This window comes from Balaenoptera musculus, chromosome 14, assembly GCF_009873245.2.
Source record: "Balaenoptera musculus isolate JJ_BM4_2016_0621 chromosome 14, mBalMus1.pri.v3, whole genome shotgun sequence".
NCBI lineage: Eukaryota > Metazoa > Chordata > Mammalia > Artiodactyla > Balaenopteridae > Balaenoptera > Balaenoptera musculus.
In genome coordinates, this window is record NC_045798.1 from 77,481,417 (window position 1) to 77,495,544 (window position 14,128).

The 14,128-nt window shown below is 41.7% G+C and overlaps 1 long non-coding RNA gene across 1 annotated transcript in view; it reads left to right on the forward strand.

The window, feature by feature from the left end:
• Positions 1-14,128, forward strand: part of LOC118880050 — a 152,992-nt gene that overhangs the window by 47,974 nt on the left and 90,890 nt on the right. The gene's annotated exons all lie outside the window — the stretch shown is intronic.

The window sequence follows — 14,128 nt, forward strand, 5'->3', positions numbered from 1 at the left end:
GTGTGGTTTCTATTTCTGGAGAAAGCTGGGCCCGGGAAGCGGACCTCAGGGTTCCAGGCCCAGCACCTCAACTCCTGTAGCTCTATGACCTGGGGTAAATCACTTTATTTTTATTTATTTCTCTTGTTTTTGTTATGGTAAAATATACATAACATAAAATTTACCACTTTGTTCTATTTTCAAGTGTACAGTTCAGCGGCATTCAGTGTATTCACAGTATTGTGCAACCATCACCATGATCCATTTCCAGAACATTTTCATCATCTCAAACAGAAACTCCGTTCTCAGTAAACAAGAACTCTCCATTCCTCCTTCCCCCAGATCCTAGTAACCACTGCCTACTTGGTGTCCGTGAATTTGACTATTCTGCATACCTCGTGTAAGTGGAATCGTACAGTAGGTGTCCTTTCATGTCTGGCATATTTCATATAGCATAATGTGTTCAAGGTTCATCCCATTTAACGTGTATCAGAATTTCATTCCTTGTGAAGGTTCAGTAATGTTCCATTGTATACATATTCCACCTTTTGTTTATCCATTCATCTGTTGACGGACAGTTGGGTTGTTTCCACCTCTGGATGTTGTGAATAGTGCTGCTGTGAACATTGGGCCTGAGACCCTGCTTTCAGTTCTTTGGAGTCTATACCTCAGAGTGGAGTTGCTGGGTAATATGGGAATTCTGTGTTTAACATTTTGAGGGACTGCCAAACTCATTTTATTTTCAAAGAGGAGATTTTTTCCCTCACGACCCTGGGCATAAGCTTCCTAATCATTTCCCTGGGCCAATGAGCAGAATTTTTCCAGCCCCGTCTCCCTGAAGCATCAGCCCTACGACGTCTAGTGTGTGTGCGGCTCACACAGGCCGAAGGCCACAGGCCCCGTGAATTAAATGCTCGGCACCTGCATGTGGGTCCTCCCGTCTCCTCACTTGGCACCCTGTGGACCACCTCTTCCTTCTAGGGTCACTTTCCACGTTCGTTTCCTTCATAGTTTCTCCCTCTCCACAATACAAGTTCTGTGGCGGTGAAGACATTTTTTTCTCTTGTTTTCTATTATATCGTCGAATTATAAGATGGTAGCTGGCACATAGTAGGTACTCCAGAAGTAAGAGAAAATGCCAAGCCTTTGTATACATTGCCTCATTTAATCCTTATAACAACTTTTATCCCCTGCTTCGCCCTCCAAAAACAGGACCAGATAGTTTAAGTAACTTCTCTAATGTAGCACAGCTAGTAAAATATATATTCGATGTGTGATCTACACGGGAGTGCAACAGACGTGCACCAGCGTGGCTGAAGGAAACCAGTACTCCTCCAGCTACCCACGAGCTATTCTTGAGTCCCCGGGGATGCTGCGCCTGCCAGTGGGCACACTCCTGCCCTTTCCGGGGTCTGGACTTGAAGACCCTCGTCCTGGGGCATAACTGACCTCAGGGGCCCCAGGAAGGCGCCCTCACCCCCAACTGCTCTATCCTCAGTGAGGACCTTGTCCTTAAGGTCCCACACAGAGCAGAGGCCAGGCAGTGACATCGACTGGAACTTTACTGACAGTGCGAGGATAACGAAGGCACGCGCGGGAAATGAATTACGAAGTCCTCAGGCTCAGACCCTCACCCAGGGCTCCTCATGGCACCACCCGGCCTCGCTACCATCCTGGCCATGAGCCAGGAAGTTCACGGCCATCAGTGCTCTCCAGGCATCCCCCCACCCCCGCTGTCGTAGTTTGCTAGTGCTGCCAAAACAAAATACTGCAGACTGGGTGGCTTAAAAACCAGAAATTTATTATCTCACATTCCTGGAGGCTGGAAGGCCCAGGTCAAGGTGTGGCACCATTGGTTCCTCCTGGGGCCCCTCTCCTTGGCCCGCTGATGCTGTCTTCTCCCTGCGCCCTCACAGGTTCTTCCCCCTGTGTGTGTCTGTGTCCTCATCTCTTCTAAGGTGGACACTAGTTGGATTGGATCAGGGCCACCCTCGTCACCTCATTTTAACTTAATTACCTCTTTCCAAATACAGTCTCATTCTGAGGTGCTGGGGGTAGGACTTCAACATATGGATTTGGGAGGGGACACAATTCAGCCCACGACAGCTCAGCCAGAGAAGCACGTTTCTCCTCTTTCCTAGGAGCGTAAGATTTTGCTCCAAGTCGCAGCCATCTCCTTGGCCTCTTCCAAAGACGACTGCTAACAGCACCTATTCATTTCGGTTTTTCCTATCAAGCAGGGAGGTTCTCCAGCCACATGGTTATGTGTAGAAGAAAATGTGTCTGCTGGATATGATGGGCTAAAGGGGTCTGCCACGCTATAAAGTTGTGAAATTCTGTGTTTCAAAAGCATTTCCAGAGAACACGGGTTATGAGATGATGTGGAAAGGGGTGCGGGGTCAAGAGCTGGGATGCTGTAATCAGAAGCCCATCCTCAGTCCAGAATTCTCCTCTTCCTGGAGTCTAAGCTCCTCATTTTAATGCTGTGAATGAAGCCATTGCCTATCCTGTAAGAGCAGATGATCTTGCTTCACACGAATTGATGTGGACCACAAAGCATGGCTTTCTTCCTCTCCTGGAACCATAAATTAAGGTCTGTTCTGCACTCATCTGCTCGCCAGGTCTTGGCAGCCTTCTCTGGACCTTGGGGCTCCTTGAGTACTTACAGCCTTTGTTCAAATAAGCAGCCTCCCGATGGCTGGCCCAGATGTGAGGCCTATATCTGGAAACTATCCCTAGTCTTGGCCCAGGCCTTCAGGCTTAGGAGATGTGTGTGTGTCAGGTACAACCCCGCCCTGCCTGGTGACCCACACACAAGGCCCCGTGTAGGGCAGAGGTCTTGGGGACTGGCGGCTGGGTTTGGAGACCGTGTGTTGGGTTAAATCCCAATGGGCTACCTGCCAACAGCACCACATTTGTGTTCCCATCCTACCATCCTTCCTTGATTCTCTGGCAGGGCCCACAGTGCCAGGCCTGCCACAGACATCCAGCATGCAACCCACCTACCTTGAGGCATCTCACTGATGCTGCCACCATGGCTTGGCCCGTGGATGGAAGTGGTTGTCTGAGCCTGGAACTGGGTCTCCCAGCTTGAGAATTTATACCTGAGATTGATGGTGCAGGCATGAGGGTGAATTGTTTGTACATCACAAAGTGCTTAGTTCAGAGGGGGCTCCAACGCCTAAAGAAAACCCTGTGCTCTAAAGCCAGTAATACAGTATGACCCACTTTGGACCAGCGGTGCCTGTCCAGGGAAATGCCCTGCCCACCATCCGTAAGGAACAGTGAGCACCAAAGAGTGGTTTACGTGCAGGAAGGAGGTGGCATTTCTGGTAGGACCAGAGTTTGCGCAAATGCTTGTATCAGGTACTCGTGTCAAGCTGCCGGCTGCTATTGACAGATTTGAGGTCTGACTGACCCTCTGGGCCAAGAAGGATCCTCACTGATGTGTCTGCCTGGCCTGACCTATTGGTTTTTGGGTTTTTTTCGTCGAATGCATTTTACAATTTCCCAACTAGAAAATTTTAAACATACAGTAAAACAAAAGAAAAAAAGTATTCCTCAAATCCCAACATCATTAACATTAACATTTTGGTTTCTATATGCCAAATCTTTTCTCATATGTATGTATAGTTTCTAAAATAATGAAAGACAATCATCCCATAATACTGTTCTAGAACCTGCTTTTCTTTCAATATCTCATAATATTTCCATGTCAAAAATATACAACTACATCAGCGGTCTTAAGAGGAGCAGTACTGCCACTTAGGAGAGGACTGAAGATCTATGAAGGCATTTTCAGTTGTCACAATCATGGCAGAGTAGGAGAGGGTGGGTGGGAGATGTGCAGCTGGCACTTAGAAGACAAGGGACCAGGAAATTAAGTGTTCTGCAAAGCTTAGTCCAGCTCAGATTTTGAATATCCTGATGGATATTTACAACAGTGGGAAAAAAATTTATAATAACTTCAGCCTAAGACCTAACTCCTTTTTACATATAAACACAAAGCTTTTTGGCATGGTTTTAGTATACACAGAATTTTATAACAATGCAACTAATGAGTTTTGTTTTGTTTACACTTTTTACTATGAATTGTCAGCTCAACCATTTGGAAAATCTCATCAGCAACGGCAAAGCCACTCCCAGCCTCTGAGTCAAGGTTATAGCCACCTGGATCTATCTGTATTGTAGTCATTGCATTTAGAATGAGTGTACATACATGGGAATACACTTACCAGCCTTTTGTTTCCAAACGTCAGATGCAGAAAGCATCTACAAACGTCTTGTAGTACAATTGTCTTACTTCTATTAAGTCCAACTTATTTAAAAGCAGATTCAAACATCTGGTTTCTTCATTATATCTTCAAATGTAGTTGCTCCTAAAAATTTGCAAATTGCAACCGTTATCTGTCAGCTCTGTACCCCCTTCTAAGCCCTGCTCTCCATCTCTGAGGTTGGAAACCTCCAAGTTATATCTTCCAGATTCCTTCCCATCTGGCTTCTTTGAGCGTCTGCCAATGGGAGGTACTGGGGGAGGTTGGAAGAGGAGATCAGGGAGACGCTATTATCCCGGGGCTTCTGGGTTGTGTAGTGTGCACAGTGGCAGCTGCAGCAGCTTGGCCGTCGGAGGCTCCCGGTAACTCTGTTTTCCCTTTTGCTTCTCCAGTTCTAGGGAGCAGTGACTCCTTGTAGTTCCTAACCCTGGACAACCCTACCTTCCTCTCTGTGCTCTTCCAGCCCTTCCCAAACCTTTATAACCAGTTCCCTAGATTAACTTAACTTCTGTTTGAAATACCTAGAATGGTTTGTTTTCCTGATTAGACACGAAAGGATAAAAAAGGCTTAGAAATTGTATTCTGTTTGACTTGTTTAATATTATAGTCAGGCCATTATATCCCTTTTTGAAAAAAATTATGCACTTGGGGGCTTCCCTGGTGGCGCAGTGGTTGAGAGTCTGCCTGCCAATGCGGGGGACACGGGTTCGGGCCCTGGTCTGGGAGGATCCCACATGCCGCGGAGCAACTGGGCCCGTGAGCCACAACTACTGAGCCTGCGCGTCTGGAGCCTGTGCTCTGCAATAAGAGAGGCCACGACAGTGAGAGGCCCGCGCACCGCGATGAAGAGTGGCCCCCGCTCGCCGCAACTAGAGAAAGCTCTGACAGAAATGAAGACCCAACACACCCAAAAATAAATAAATAAATTAAAAAAAAAAAAATTATGCACTTGGGTAGGTATATTGCCTGTGAATTCAATTTCAGTATAAAAAGGGGGGTATTACAAAATATTTATTACTATAAAAAACTGGTTTTGAGCTTGAAAAGAGTTGAAAGCAATCCATGCCATCGTTTGTAGTGACCTCTTTCATCTTTTCAACGACTCCCTATTGTTTGACATTGAGAATTATTTCAGACTTTTCATTATGACAGTGGCGCTTCGAGGAATATCTGGTACTTAGAGTTTCCAGTGCATTTCAAAACTTCTAAGGGCAACTGTTTCTAATAGAACTCATTTCTGTTGCAGATCTCATGTCCTTCCTGGATGTGAGTTTTCATAAAGAAAGACCAAAAAAAATTGCACTTGCAGAATACGCTGTGACAGCCCTGATGGGGAGGGTGCAGGTGGCAGGTGGGCATAGGAGGGGTGCAGGACAGGGCACAGGATGGAAAGTCAAGATGAAAAAAATCATATACTAAGAAAACACTAACCAAAAGAGAAATCAAGTAGTAATATTAACATCAGACTAAGTAAGCTTTGAGATAAAAAGTGTTACTAAACATAAAGGTCATGACATAATAAATGATAAAAGGTCCAATTTTCCAGAAATATATAACAGTTCTAAATCCAAATGTAACTAATAACAGAACCTCAAATATACATAAACAAAAATTGACAGCTTTACAGGAGAAACTACCAAATTCACCATATCTCTGGGAAGTTTTAACACCTATTTTGGTAGCTATTTCTTTGTTTGTTTGTTTGTTTAATTTTATTTATTTATTTATTTACCTTTGGCTGTGCTGGGTCTTCGCCGCTGCACGCGGGCCCTCTCCAGCTGCGGCGAGTGGAGGCCACTCCCCGCCGCGGTGTACAGGCCTCCCACTGCAGCGGCCTCCCCCATTGCGGAGCACGGGCTCCAGGCGCGCGGGCCTCAGTAGTTGCGGCACGCAGGCTCAGTAGTTTTGGCTCACAGGCTCTAGAGCACAGGCTCAGCAGTTGTGGCACATGAGCTTAGTTGCTCCGCGGCATGTGGGATCCTCCCGGACCAGGGATAGAACCCGTGTCCCCTGCACTGGCAGGTGGACTCCCAACCACTGCACCACCGGGGAAGCCCGGTAGCTATTTCAAAGGATTGATGTCATACAGGACATAATCTTTAATCACAATTCAATTAAATTAAAAATAAAAAGATAACTTTTTAATCCAAACCCCATGTCTTTGGAAACATACATAAAACACTTTAAATGTAATCATGTATTAAAAACAAAATCACAATAGAAATGAAAATATTCAGAACTAAACAGTAACTAAAAATTATGTACCAAAATGTTCCAGATGCAGCTAAAGTGGTACTTAGAGAATAACTTATAACTTTAGATGTTTATGTTAGGAAATAAGAAAATCTAATAACTTAATAAGCCAAAGAGCCAACTTAAGAATTAGGGGAAAAATAGCAGCATAAGCCCAAAGAAATAAGAAAGATAATGAAGGTAATGTAGAAATTAATGAAATAGGACATATATATTAGAGAGGATCAACAAAGACAAAGTTGTTTTGGGGGAGGGGAAAAAATAAATATCTAGCAATATTAATCAAGAAAAAAGAAAACAAACATGAATAAACATCAATAAGAATTTAAAAGGCGATTACAACTACAGGTGATGCAGACCTTAAACAGATAACTGGAGGATATTATAAGCAACAGTGAGTGGTCGTGTTACCAGTCAGTGACTTAGGTAGGCCATTCCGTCTTTGATAAAATGTTTGAACTAGCTGATCTCAAACATAAAGCATAAAGCAGCGCTGCTCATTAGTTAGTGACTATATTGTGAAAATACAGATTCTGACTCAGTAGGTCTGGGTGGTGCCTGAAAATCTGCATTTCTTTTTTTCCTATTCCTGAGTTTTGTTTTATTTGCTTACTTATTTTTATTGAAGTGTAGTTGATTTACAATGCTGTGTTAGTTTCAGGTGTACAGCAAAGTGATTCAGTTTTTAATATATATATATTCTTTTCAGATTGTTTTCCATTGTAGGTTATTACAAGATATTGAATATAGTTCCCTGTACTATACAGTAGGTCCTTCTGTGTTTATTTATTTTATATATAGTAGTGTGTATCTGTTGGTCCCAAACTCCTAATTTGTACTCATCCTTTCCCCTTTGGTAGCCATAAGTTTGTTTTCTATGTCTGTGAGTCTATTCTTAGGGTTTTTTTAAATAACAAAATTATATTTGAAGACACAGTCCATGGCATTTACATAAGAATTCTTTTTTTAAAAAAAATTTTATCATGTATTTAACTATTGCTTTGGCCTTTATGGCTGTCTTTTTTTTTAACATGTTTCAATTAAACTTTATTTATGGATATTGAAAGGTGAATTTCATATAATTTTCACATGTCATAAAATAATATTCTTTTTTTGAAGAAATTTTCAACCATTTAAAAAATGTAAAAAGCATTTTAGCACATGAGCCATACAAAAATAGGGGATGGGCTGGGTTTGGCCCATGGGCTATTGTTTGTTGACTTCTGATCTAAACCAGTGCTTCTCAAACTTTTTTTTTTGGCTGTATAATTGATGTACAATATTATAAGTTTCAAGTGTAGAACGCAGTGTTTCACAATTTTTACAGGTTATACTCCATTTATAGTTGTAAAATATTGGCGATTTTCCCTGTGCTGTACAATATATCCTTGTAGCTTATTTATTTTATAAACAGTAGTTTGTACCTCTTAATTCTCTACCCCTATCTTGCCCCTCCTCCTTTCCCTCTCCCCACTGGTAACCAAAGTTTGTTCTCTGTATCTGTGAGTCTGTTTCTTTTTTGTTATATTCACTAGTTTATTTTTTAGATTCCACATATAAGTGATATCATACAGTATTTGTCTTTCTCTGTGTGACTTATTTCACTAAGCATAATATCTTGCAAGTCCATCCATGTTGTTGTAAATGGCAAAATTTCATTCTTTTTTCTGACAGTATTTCATTATATGTATACACCACATCTTCTTTATCCATTCATCTGTTGATGGACACTTAGGTTGCTTCCATATCTTGGCTATTGTAAATAATCCTGCTGTGAACATTGCAGTGCATGTATCTCTTTGAATTGGTGTTTTTGTTTTCTTTGGATATATACCCAGGAGTGGAATTGCTGGATCATATGGTAGTTCTACATTTAGTTTTTTGAGGAACCTCCATACTATTTTCCACAGTGGCTGCACCAATCTACATTCCCACCAACAGAGGGTTCCCTTTTCTCTACATTCTTGCCAACATTTGTTATTTGTGGTCTTTTTGATGATGGCCATTCTGACAGGTGTGCGGTGATATCTCATTGTGGTTTTGATCTGCATTTCTCTGATGATTACCAATGTTGAGCATCTTTTCACATGCCTGTTGGCCAGAGAATCTGCATTTCTAACAAGACCCCCTGAGTGGTGTAGATGTGCTGGTCCATATTTGAGTAGCAAGGCCTTAGGCATCATTGTCTCATACACCAGCATTACTGTCTTTTTAGGCCGATTCTGTCCTGCAGTCTGTGCTGCCTTTTTTCAGTTACTCCCAAACTCCCAAATCCTTCCCATTCTACCCAGATATAGTAAAGCTAAGTTTCATCAGTCAAAACCTGAAATAACCTTGAAAGAAGCAGAACAAAAAACATAAAACAAGATGAGTACCCTCTAATTTTACTACAAGTTGCAACTAAAAAGACATCATTCCTAAAAGAGAACACCTACAGTCAAGCCCTTTTTTCTTTCTTTTGTTTTTTGTTTTGTTCTGTTTAGATGAACCAATTTTCTCTGTATTATGGGAAATGGGTGAATTGAAAAGTGCTATATAGACTTAATGCCTGCCAATAATTATAATGACATACAATTATATAATCCATTCATTGACAATAAACACTATGAAAATTTCTCTTTTAATTATATAAGGGAAATTTCTGTTTGTCTTCATAAAGTGTTTTAGAGGCTTATCTTAATTATCCCCATATCATTCACGGTTGAATAAAAAGTCAGTTTGATGTGCAATGTGGGATTAAAAAAAGTCTCCTACATAATGCCTCCTAAAGCATGAACTTTAACTTCAAATTCCCTTTGTGTAAGTCAAGGAGAAATTGATGAAGTCATTTTGCTTGAGTGCACAAAATGAGAATTTTACTTACAGTTTCTGACAATAATAAGGTTGTCATCTTTAATATTTAAGCTCAAGGTTGGAGGGGAAAAGATATTTATGCACACATATGTACAACCTAGCAAATATTAGTCATTTGTCCCCAGATACCTGGAACCAAGCAGAAAAATAAAACAGGGTGCTCTGGCCATCCCAGAAAATGTGTAAGGTTTTAGATTAAGTATGACATCGTCTTTGGTGTGACTGCCACCCTGGGTGTCCCTCTTCTTGTTGCTGCTGACACTCTCCACAGTGTCCTCATTTCCACCTTGGGCCAGTGCTGAATGAGCAGGAGGAAATATTTGATAGATGTCAGACCTGTCACTGGAGCATTACAGGCAACAGGCCTGCAGGAGTGAGTGTCCAGTTATTCATGCCATCTTCAGCTCAGTTCTAATTAGCTGCACCTCAACATAAAGCTTGACCTAGAACCAAGTAGGCCATTTACAAATTCCAAAACACAAGCACCCAGGGTAATCAATTTACGCTATATTTTGAGTATGATTCTAAAACACCAAGCACTAGGTAATATGAGCGAAAGACCCAGGGCCTAGACCACAAAGCCCGCAGCCACTGAGAGCACAATTTTGTGGCAGCCTCCTTCTTGGTCATGGAATCCCAACAGAGACATTTGTGATGAAACCCTGGGTAGACACAGGGTAAGTGGGAAACAAGACAAATCATTTCTCAAAACTGTGTTTCTAAAAACCTAGCACAGGTTTCAGACCTCTCAATAGGCTTTCCTAAGGAAATCTAATCTAATAGCTAATATCAGGGACTTTTTCCATATCTGGTTTAAGAATTGTGGCCCAGAAAAATGGCCATACAAAAGCGTTCCCTCATGAGATTCTCCTGACTATTCATGAGGTTGGAATGCTTCCACCTTTCTTCAGGTGAGCACCCTGAGGCCCAGACAAGTTAGGTGACAGATCAAGGCCCAGGGGTTGGGTTAGCTCCTCCATTCAAGCCCAGGGCTTTCAAACTCCAGAGTGTTTCTGCTCCACTATGCTGCCCATCTTACAATAACATAACACGCAGCTCAGAGATGGATCTGCTCCTTACAAGTGCCAGGAAGCTCTGAATAAAAATCATAGAATCATACTTTCAATAATCACATCTAGGGAATAAGTCTGTTCTTCCCCTGAAGTATCGTCCTTATGTATTAAACAATTTAGTCACTGAAGCCTTTTAGACATAATCATTTGTTTCTTTCTCCAAGGTCCATAAGAGGGGAGATTCTGTCTCTCTTATTCACAGCTAAATGCTATGGCCAGGCAATTCTTAGCACATAGTTTGTGTTCAACAAATATCTGTGACTGATAGCGTAAGAACTACCTGTTGAAAGAATTCATTAATGAGTTCAGGAAAGGACAGAAAGGTCATCTATGAGGTCATCCAGAGGATTTGGATTATGACATAAGCCTAGTTCTTGGACTCTCCACCCTTCTGAATATTTAATATAATACAGACATGATAGAATATATATATATATATGATTAAAATGTACAATCACTGTATTCATTTTCGAGGGATGCTGTAATAGGATACCAGATAAACTGGGTGGCTTAAACAACAGAAATTCATTGCCTCACAGTTCTTAGGGCTAGAAGTTCAAGATCAAGGTGTTGGCAGAGTTGGTTCTTTCTGAGGAACTATTGACAAATCTCACCCTTGCAATACAGATCTTCAAATCAGCCTTTTATGGGCCTTTAATCCTGGATAACCAAGGATCCTCAAACACACAAGGAGAACCACTAACACAAAGAAGCCCCAAGCAAACAACTGCAAAAAAGAAGCTGGAGGAAATGGGATGAATCAGGGAAGAGAGAAAAAATGTAAATAACCCCAAATAATATCCTTAGAAACAAGAAAACACTGCAGCTTTAAAGCAAAGAGTAAAATTCTATAAAATGGTAACAATTAGAGATTAAGAATAAGCTCTTGGAAAATTAAAACATATACAACAGCCAAAATAAAAATATTCAACATGGGGGTTAGTAAGTAAAGTTGAATAAATTAATACAAATGATAAAAAGATGGAAAGTATGATAGAAAAGATGAGACATGGAAGGTTATTCCTGAATGTCCAACATCTGACTAATAGGCGTTCCAGAATGAGAGAACAGAGAAAATGGACAAGAAAAAATTTATTGAGCATTTTCTAGAGCTGGGACTCAGGTCTCCAGATTGAATAGCTGACCATGGGGAAATGATTCATACCCAGGTAGCTGCTGTGGACAACAGAGATAAATGAATGTTCCTAAAATCCTCCTAAGGAGAAAAAAAAAAAAGCATCAGGCCTCTCAACATTATATGCAGAAAATAGGGGAGCAATGTCTTTTAAATCCTCAGAAAAATGAACTCAATCTAGAGCTTGGCTCTCTGATAAACTCACTCGAGTGTGAGGCAAAATAGATTTTCAGTCATCCTAGGACTCAGAATCTCTACCTTCCATTCATTTTGTCATAGAAAGTGAGTGATGTTTATGCTCTAGTCAGATGGAGTAAAGCAAGAAAGACAATGAACTAGGACCCTGGAAAGAGTGGATGTAACCCAGGAAAAGGGTGAAGAGAAGTTTCAGGAAGGCAGCAGAGCAGCAGACTCACCTGGAGCAGGAGGACAGAGGGTTCAGGGGAAGGAGACCCTGAAAGAAACAGGGGCTCCCTAGAATACCTGAGATAACAGATCACTAGGGTAAGATGAAAGACGGACAGATGGCAGAACTGATGGAGCACTTGAAAGAAAATATGTAAATTCACGTAGTCATAATAATATGATTTAATTTAAAATAGTGATCTATCATAACAGATAATAGATACCATCAAAAACGGATAAATCAAGAGCAAGCCATATAAGCATGTTACATAAAACGTGAAGGCAATTGCCAGAAGCAGTAGCTAAAAGAGTTCAAAGTGGTTCCTCCAGGTATTAGAACTAGAGTGGGGGGGGGGGGAAGCAGCAAGGAGGGGTGAAGGGTTGCTGTGATTTATTACCAGCCTTGGGGCACTATTTGATTCTTAACTCTATGTAAACACGAGTTTGGTAAAAAATTTAAAACTAAAGGAAAACAAGCACAATGTGGTAAGTGCTACCAGAGTGGGAGTGGAGAAGAGGAAGCTTTGAGTCTGCAGTGGTGCATTGAAAGGAAACCTTCCTAGAAGAGGCTGGTCACGGTTACGTGATGCCAGAGTCGGACCTGCCAGTTTCATTCATTCGTTCACTCCTATACCGTGCTCTAGACACTGCTCTAAGTTCTGGGACTAGAGCAGTGAACAAAGAGACCTGGAGAGTGTATGCCATTTTCCCAGCTGCCAGTGAGCAACTGACACTCATGCGTTCGCTTCTAATCCCCACATAGCACTTTGAATAGTGCCGGAGTGACACGGCCAATGAATCCTGGTTGAATGAGTTAACGAATGAATGAATGGTGTAACCTGTAAAATCCACAGCCATGTGAATGGGCAAGTAGCCATGAGGATAAAGAGCATTTTCTGGACTTGAAGTGTAAAGAAATTTCTCCTCTAATCAAATGGCAACATGTTTAGAGAAAATTTAGAAATCCAATATCCCAGGCAGGAAGGTCGTGGGTCCCCACTTAGCTCAGTAACTGTGTAGCCTTTGTTGTCACTACATTTCTCAATATTACAAAAGTCTCATCCATAAAATGGGAATAATGGTAATACCCCATAGCATTATTATAGGAACCAGTTGAGATAGTGCTTTGTAAACTGTAGAACACTATGAACATTTGAATTGCTTTACCCTGGGGATTTTTAGTAGACTTTGCCTATAACTTTTAGAATAACGGGAAGTTAGAACCTTGGAGTTCATGGAATCCATCCTCTCATTTTATTGAAGAGGAAACTGAGGGCCAGAGTGGGGCAGTGGGTTTCCCAAGATCACACAGCCAGGCTGTGCAGTGTTCAGACACCCATGTCTCCTGAGTTCAGTGCTCCTTCTTGTTCTACCCAGTTTGTCCCCTTTGGGTTCAGAGATTTCAATTCAGAATCATTTGGAAGTGCTGTAATTTAGAAGTAGATTCTGTCACTTAAGAGTGAAAAAAAAAGAAAAAACTAGTCAAGCATGAAAGAACTCAAGGTTTTGCATATCAGAAAGTCCTAAAGCCCAAATGAGTAAGGTTAGCTCTTGACTCCAAGAGAATCTTCCGTCTTATTTCAAATGATGTGTCCATCCCTTATTTCTTAAGAGCAGAAGTGACACCAAAAACGTGACTGCTTTATGAATTACTGTAGGATGGGAAGCCTGCTGCTCTGGTTTCAGGAGACTATGCATGGATGTGTGTATTTGATACCATGCTGCGTTCTGGAAGGATTCAGGAAGAAGTTAAGTTACAGAAAAGGGATTACATCTTATAATGGCTTTGGAATTCTCATTCAAAGAACTTTATTCCCAAAGCCATGAGTGAATTTATATTTTAGAAGGTAATGACAAGAGAACAGCCATTATTTATTGAGTGCTTCTTTTGTGCCAGATATTGTGCTAAAAACCTTATGCAGGCTTCCCTGGTGGCATAGTGGTTAAGAATCCGCCTGCCAATGCAGGGGACATGGGTTCGAGCCCTGGTCCGGGAAGATCTCACATGCCACAGAGCACCTAAGCCCGTGTGCCACAACTACTGAGCCTGCGCGCCTAGACCCTGTGCTCTGCAACAAGAGAAGCCACCACAATGAGAAGCCCGTGCACCGCAACAAAGAGTAGCTGCTCGCCGCAACTAGAGAAAGCCCACGTGA